The 8,140-nt window shown below is 33.2% G+C and overlaps 1 pseudogene; it reads right to left on the bottom strand.

Moving 5' to 3' along the window:
• Positions 1-6,671: 6,671 nt before the first annotated feature.
• Positions 6,672-6,788, bottom strand: LOC145246222 (5S ribosomal RNA; annotated as a pseudogene).
• Between the last annotated feature and the right edge of the window lie 1,352 nt (positions 6,789-8,140).

Below are 8,140 nucleotides of genomic sequence, written 5' to 3'. Positions count from 1 at the left end.
TTCAAGCCATGCAGTTGTAATAGTACAAACCATCATACCTCACACAGCAAACCATATGCCCTCTTAACTGCCAGCGGGGGGGGGGGTTAGGTGAATACGAAAATACAAGAGATGTTACATTATTTATAGAGGGGGAGGCGAGAGAAGCTGGGAGAAATGGTGGCAGTTACTGAACAGAAATAACCAAACTGTTAAAAGAAAAGAAACTTTTTTCGCAAACGCTGATTTGTTAAACCTCGCTAAGCAAGAAACGGGCAATCGTATAGATCAAGGCAAAACTTATGAATTACAGAGTTCTAGAGCTCTAATCCACCGTCCTCCAAAATTATGCAGAACAACGATAAATCGGGATCGGAAATCCGAAAATCATACCCTTTACATGCATTAAAATTAGAAAACCATTATCTGTATCCGATGCGCCCCCACAACGACTATTTCTTAATTATATATATAATTATTAATTATTATAATTAATACTTTCATTTGTATTGCTGGTAACTACGATAAAATGTAACTATTCATAGAATTTAACACTAATAGTTATATATATACACACTGTATAAGCAAAATCAAGACTTATACACTATATATATATATATATATATATATATATATATATATATATATATATACACTGTATAAGCAAAATCAAGATTCAAAAAAGGTGCTGATAGCAACAAAAAGTGTATTTCATTTTACGTTACAATCGTTTCAATGCCCGGTCGACAATTTCAAACATATCGTTTGAAATGGGCTTTCCACGGAGGTTACCTCAAGGGTAAATGTTTCTCACATGCTTAATTGTCCGTTATGGTAATTTTTCTTTCTTTTTTCATTCTCGTTAAACAATGTTCTATTGTCAAGAGTGTTTTATTCATAAAGTCTGTAGAAATTATGGTTTTGGAAAATTTTCCAACGATATAATGTTTGAAATTGGCGACCAGGTATGAATATAATTGTATCGTAAAATGAAATAAACTTTCTGTTGCAATCAACACCTTTTTTGAAGTCTTGATTCTGCTTACACAGTATATATTACTGCTCAACTATGAGATATGATAATTTTGTAGCTTTTTTTTAAAGTCATCTCTATTTGGTTTAAAATGTATTGATATATGAAAATTTACTGGATTACACGAACTCAGTATATTACATACAAATCTCTCTCTCTCTCTCTCTCTCTCTATATATATATATATATATATATATATATATATATATAAATGAACGTGTCTGTCTATCTGTCTGTCTGTGTATATGTGTATATATATATATATATATATATATATATATATATATATAGGTACTTCAGTGGTTTTATATACAACGATATATAACCCACAGGGTTATTCCTTTCTCTGGAAGGTATGTTAATTATTGTGTCGCAAATAATTGCAAAGTTTGTTTCAACAAATAAAGCGGACAAGACTATCTTAACCGCCAAAAAATACTAGGTGGGTTAAACAAGTGGGTGTTATAGATTTTGAAAGTTTTATTCGTGTTTTAAAGTTCAACTTTCCTAAAACAAATAGCGTTGGACATTAATGCAAAAAAACATATAGTGGCCGCATTGACGACTGGGTGGCGTTTATTTTTACTAAGCATTATTACTGTTCAGTGTGTAGCTATATTTATGGTAAACCCATAAAATTGTTAAAGCAGATATTATAGGCGCTTTCTTTCCTGAATTCGACCGGAGATTACCGAAATAATGCGATATATATTTATATCCATTAACCTCAGTAAACTCATATCGAACGGTACGCTGCGTTTATTTTAACGTCGTTTTACACGGGAAGACCAATTTGATTACGTTCGCAGTTTGTAAGTATCGTAGGAAATATTATATGGAACATTTCGTAGGCTGGAGGTGATTATTAGTCACGAACTAAATTCGTCGCTATTTTATCCTACCCCGCTCTTATCAAATACAATTCATTTATTTTATGCCGAGAGGCGACGATCTCTGGTGTTAACAATTGATTTAGAAAATGCAATTAAAGATACAATTACGGTATCGCCAATCTCCTATACAAGCCTGTTCGATAACATATTAATACAAAATAACTTGGGCGTACAGGTTATCGTTAGAATATTAATCCATGTCGGTACTTGATTGGGGAATGTTTGAGAATACTTGCCATTATTGGAAGATGATGGTTTCCTTAAAGAAAAAAAAAGCTAACGTTGTAAAATTCATCTCTCCTGACCGCTATACACATAGGCCTTATAGGGGATATTGTCTGCATTCATCTTGACAAAAAACTTCTTCTTTAACCTCTAGTTTCACCGGTTTAATCTCTGGATTCCATAGTCTAGTATGAACCGCACAAATATAATACATTATAAGGATTTGGGTAAGTTTTAAAAAGAGCGGAGAATTGTGATACTTCATAATCAATGCAATTGTTTCAGTTTGGTTGATGTTGTATGTTTGCTACATGTCTTGAAACTTTACTTGGCGACATATTTTTCTTGTGCCTTTTATTTATGGTTCTTTGTCTAGATGTATTCAAAAATCTTTATACAAAACCATAGCATTTATCCGGGATTGAAGTTCCCATATCTGTATAAATATAAAGTAGATGTATGTATGTACGTATATGTATATATTTAACCGATGAACACTTATACTTCTCGCATGGTACTTAAATTCACAGGGAATAATAATCACCTAAGTTGTTTTTAACGGATGAAAGGTTTGGATGGATGAATGTGTAAAGAATTATGGTGGCAAGTTAAAATGGCAACTGTTTATTTAAATTGCCTATATATTTCTATTAGTTTTTTGCATTGGCAAATTTGATCTTTGCTAGGAATATTTTAATTTTTTCACATGAAAATCAGTACTTCATGTAAATACTATGCAATAGAGAACTGTCCCTGTCGTAACATAAAAATGCAAAATTTCCATAAATTAAAATGTACTTTACGACCGAGCAAAGCGGCGCCTCCCGGTAGTATGACATAATTTTTGATGACCTCGTGAAATTTACAGAAAGGTTTGCATTTTTTGTAGATCGGACTATATTTTCTAATTTACTTCAGTTGGCAAATATATCAAGGTTGTTATCTCGCTTTCAATTTGTATTTTCGCTTCATTTCATCGTTGTAAACGGTTTCGTATATAGGCTACGAAATACATACATATTTTCCAAGTTATAATTGTCTTGCCATTCATCTTTTTCGTGACAAACTTAATCTTAAGTAATACCATTTCTATGATGATCTATAACTGCTACTTGCTATCTCATCATTATTTTTTAAAGTTTCAAAATGTCAGCATAAAAAATAACATTTTTTGGCGCTGAATTAGACCTGAAAAAGACAATTATATTTGTCTTCTTTTAAATTTACATATATTGAATATATGTATGTGAAATAACGTTTTCTATCGATCCATATATAGTACCAGTCAGCTTCCAAATTTAAATGCATCATGCACATATTTTGTTTTATTCTTTTTATTTGCATGGCTCAATCCTGTACTATAAAGCCAAAAACAAAGGCAGAAATTCTCTTATACAAAATAACTAAACCAAAAACCCAAGTTAAAAAAAAGCTTTCCAGAATGAAACAGTTTATTATGTTGATGCAAAAATAATGTCGGTATATTTATATGTAGTTAAACGTCTAAAAATGACATTATTTCTGCACCAACCTAAAATGATAAAATTCGATATAAATAAATATTAAAGGTTTAATAGAAAGTTAAAACAATTATTTTCTTTCGTTCGTTGAAATCTACGTTTTTTTCAGGTGTATGTGGTCAAACTCAGAAAGAACAATGTTGAAGACAGTAATGTTTTCTTTCAAACTTGGAAATTTTCTCAGCCGATCTCTGAATTTTTTTGTCCAAATCTGGAATTTAAGACGGTACCATAATTTATCCATGGGGGGGTAGCGGTCTTCTCTTTTCCCGTTAGCTATGACTGAGTAAGTGTTCTAAATAATTTGAATTTGTATATTAAGTATCGTCTGCACTGAGAATTGAACCGTCAACCTCTAGGAGAATACAACATGTAACAGAATTTATCGAGTGCGTTATATTTTGGCCTTTTCCTTATTTTTTTTATTGGTTATGTATTATTAATTATTGTTATTATTGTGAGGAAAAGAAGTAAAGAGAGCGAGACAGAGAGTCGAATTTACGAGGTTCTTTCGTACAAAATATATCAACATAACAAACAAGGTTAACTCTCAATTTATAAAAGGAAAAAGATTTATTACAATTTAAGAAATATTTTCAATGAAAATAATAGTTCACTTATGTGTGAACAAAAGGGGAAATTAGTTTGAGATTTCGAGGAAGTTTAAGTTGATAATTCAAGAGCCGTGATTAGTTCACGGGTCTGTAAAATCGTAGAGAAAACTTCCTCACTCAACTATATAAAATAATTTTCACTGAAAGTTTTTGAGTAGAGTTAATCACTTTGGAAGGTTCATTGAAAAATGTGTGAAGTTTTAAAATATTTTCATAAACTTAATTTCAAGTGAGCATACGATAATAAAAGGGGGAATGCAAAAGTTAGTTACTGTGTCTGTGTGTTCGCCTACATTGTCTGATTAGCTGACTGCTATGTCCAAAGTGTTGTCGTGTTAGTTTTGAGTTGCAGACAGTAGTGATATATACCTTCCAACACTATCTCTGAATTTTTGTTAACTGGTCTTTTTTGGAAAATACAGAGCTCTCTTTAAGATTCTCATCGGCTCCCACAGACACCGAATTTCCGACAGTCCGGAAAACTCTCTGATTGGTCAGAAAATCAAAACATTGAACCTCCAAAGCAATTCAGTAAAAAGGCGCCTCCAGCCGCATGCGAAGAAAACGTCTCGGGGCACTTGAACTTCCGGCAGCGAAAGAGTTAACACCGTAGCTCACCAAAACATAATATCCTTCGGATTCTTACTAGAAGGCGAAAGAATGAAACGCTTAATCCAGGAGCCATTTTGTTCATTTTCTTTTGTTCATTGAGCCTACTCCTACCTTTTTTCAAATATTTGCATATTTGTGAAAAAAATTCATGAAAAGTTGTCTGAAAGGCGTAAATCTGTTTTTGTAATAAAATATGTTAACTGATAAAATATTTCTTTGACACTTACTATAATCGATTTTTATCATTTTAATTATAAATGTCTTGTTTTTTTCATATTTACATGAACACACGATAGTCATTTTTCGATAATCATGACGTCACCTCTGCATGTCGCAATCCTTTAACTGTTTGAAATAGTCTAGGAGGGTCGGAAGTACATATATATTGAACAGTTAATTTAGTCCCGTTACTTGAGCGATACAATAATTTGATAGGCTACACATTTGCGTCTCCCAGATATGTTATCCACAGAAGGACAACAATGTATTTTTATACAAATGGACGCTGTGTCTTATAATTGTACAGATGAAGTAGGGATTGCTGTAAATTATTTCAGCATATTTATCTTTAATGAACATTGTAAACGTAGCAAGCGAACCTTTTAATTTTGAAAACCTCAATTTTATATTTAATCACCTAAATTGGTCGAAGCATTCTACTTCACGTATTTTAATGAAAATTTCAATGATTAATCTATATATCTATAAAAGTGAAAGTGTTTGTCTGTGTACATTCCCCTACACAAAACCTCTGTCAATTTTCTGTCTACAGACTCGAAATTTGATATAAAGGGTATGGAGATTTGGAAAAATCTTTGTAATCCGTTTTCGACCAGAAATTTTGTTCTTAAGTGGTCAAAGTTTAACGATTTGACATTTGAGAACTCTACCAAACTGCTCCGACAATTTTGAGTATAAAAAATTGAAATTTTACATATAGGTTCTTAGGACATGGATCTAACTTAATAACTTGATTTGAACCCAAAACTATAAATGTTAAAGGGTCATAATAGGGACCAAAGTTAAAAAGAAATTGACTTCTGCGGTCTCTACCAAATTACTCAGACAATTTCTGGTCTAAACATTTGAAATTTTACATAAAGTGTACTCAGAGATAGGGCAAGATTTTTAATCAGCTTAGGTCGTAAATTTGAGCTACCAATATATAAATGTATTTATGTATGTTTGCATGTCTGCCCAAAACTTTCGACAGATGCGACGAATTTTCACAAGATCAGTATTGTTTTGAAGCCCGACCCTTTAAACAACAAATACCGAAGAATTGGCTAAAAACATTCATTTCTTCACCCTTAACTGGCCACTTTCCTACCGGGAGGAGTCGCTTTTTTCGCCGATATTTTCGAAAGTCAATTTTCGATTGTCTAGCCTTAATTTAAACATACGTCCCTTCCGGTTTGGCGGTGGTCGTAATAGCGAAGACGTCAGTTTCTCCCCGTTCTTTTCCTCCTTCGCGGTACGGATTAGAACCTGCCTTCTTACTACCACTTTTTCTTTTGCTCAACATACACTTCCAAACATCCGGGCAACACCGAATTGAAATGCTAGTAGAATATATATTTCCATGTAACCGATCTAATGAATTTGAACACATTTTTATTTACGTATGCTAAAGATCTGATGGATTTCAATGTATACACACAGACTCCTTAAGTTTTGCAGCAGCATGTTCGCAATCTCCAAGCACACCTCTCCTGAGTCGCCATTGTTAAACACCAGTGGCAAGTGAAGGGTATGTACAGAAAAACTGAAAACAAATGCCGAGATAAGCGGCGAGAACATACATCACCTAGAATTCACAAATGGTCACCCATTTTGTACTAACTAGGCTCAATGTAGCTTAACTTCGGTGATCTGACGAGAACCGGTTTGTCAACGCGATTATGCCGTATACACATCTTACTTAATTAGCAAATTAAAATATTCGGTGAGCTATTGTAAGTATCTATAACTGAATTAATTATCAGGTATAAATATATAATCGATGAAATGGCTTGGAGTTTTCTCTATCTTCTAAAATCCATGACAAATAACTCTACCTAAGAATTCTTCTTTTAAACTTCTCGGTTTAACAGTCACAGGAAATACGAACTGGAGCAAATACATTGACGATATTACGAAGTCAAGTAAGGTGTGCTCCCTCTATCGTGCTAGAAAACTACTTACGCCAAAGAGTATCCTGTAACTCTACAAGGCCACCATTCCCATTCATCTAGTATTGTTTCCATATCTGGACTGGTGCATCTACCATTAGTCTCTCCCTCTCGGATTGTGTCCAAAAAGCGTATTTAATGGAATAGGTCCGAATTTAACTTTATTTATATTTCTTACCAATGTCTCATCGTTCCAACGGGGCATCCCTGTGGCTGTTTTACAAGTATGTTAATGGAATTTGTTCCGATGAACTCATTGAACTTGTGCCCACTCGATGTACATATCCCCGACATATCAAACCCGATTAGCAACAAAATCAAACCATTCATTGTTTAGGTCCCTGAATACCAGAACGCTTTCATTCTAATAATTTCTTCTCTCGAACAATTAGACTTTGGAATTCTCTGCCTGCACGGATATGCAGAAGTTCAAATGTGACGTCCCATTTAGAAGCCCCTTAGTATATGGCGATATGTCTTGTTTGGGATGAAGGTGAGTAAAAAAAAGGGCCATAAACTAAAAATTCGATTTTCATAAATCAATTTCTTTTATTACATACTAGCGAGGCTACCCGGCGTGGCTCGGGACCGTATAAACAATGAAAGAATTGAATTTGATTTTGAATATATTGCTTATACTTAGGAGAGGGGGATTTTTAATTTGCTATTTCGAGCAAAATAATATACTTTTATGACACCTACAAAATAATTGTATCTCACCCAAGGTAGGTAATTTACAGCATGTATATGAAATAATTCTTCCTTTTCAAGGACGGTGGATATACAACACATACTTAAAATAATTTTGCCTACACTTAGATGGATAATTTAAATACGTATATGAAACGATTTCACATACTTTTTTTTTTACCTCAAAACGGACATTACTCTCTCCAACCCAACCACCAAAAGAAAACTCAAGAGCACATTTAAAATTAGCATAATCATGCTTCTTTCTACCTACCACTACAGCCATCACATAATTCCCGGATAATAACATAAACAATTCAAAAGAATATAGATTACCACCTAAAGAAACTGGCCTAGTAAACTTTCAGAGAAAACCAACAATATATATATGTATTAATCTAAT

Source organism: Euprymna scolopes, chromosome 23 (assembly GCF_053919585.1).
Source record: "Euprymna scolopes isolate OS-2025 chromosome 23, ASM5391958v1, whole genome shotgun sequence".
Lineage (NCBI taxonomy): Eukaryota > Metazoa > Mollusca > Cephalopoda > Sepiida > Sepiolidae > Euprymna > Euprymna scolopes.
The sequence above is the reverse complement of the archived record's forward strand: the minus strand, read 5'-3'. Positions and strand labels throughout refer to the sequence as shown.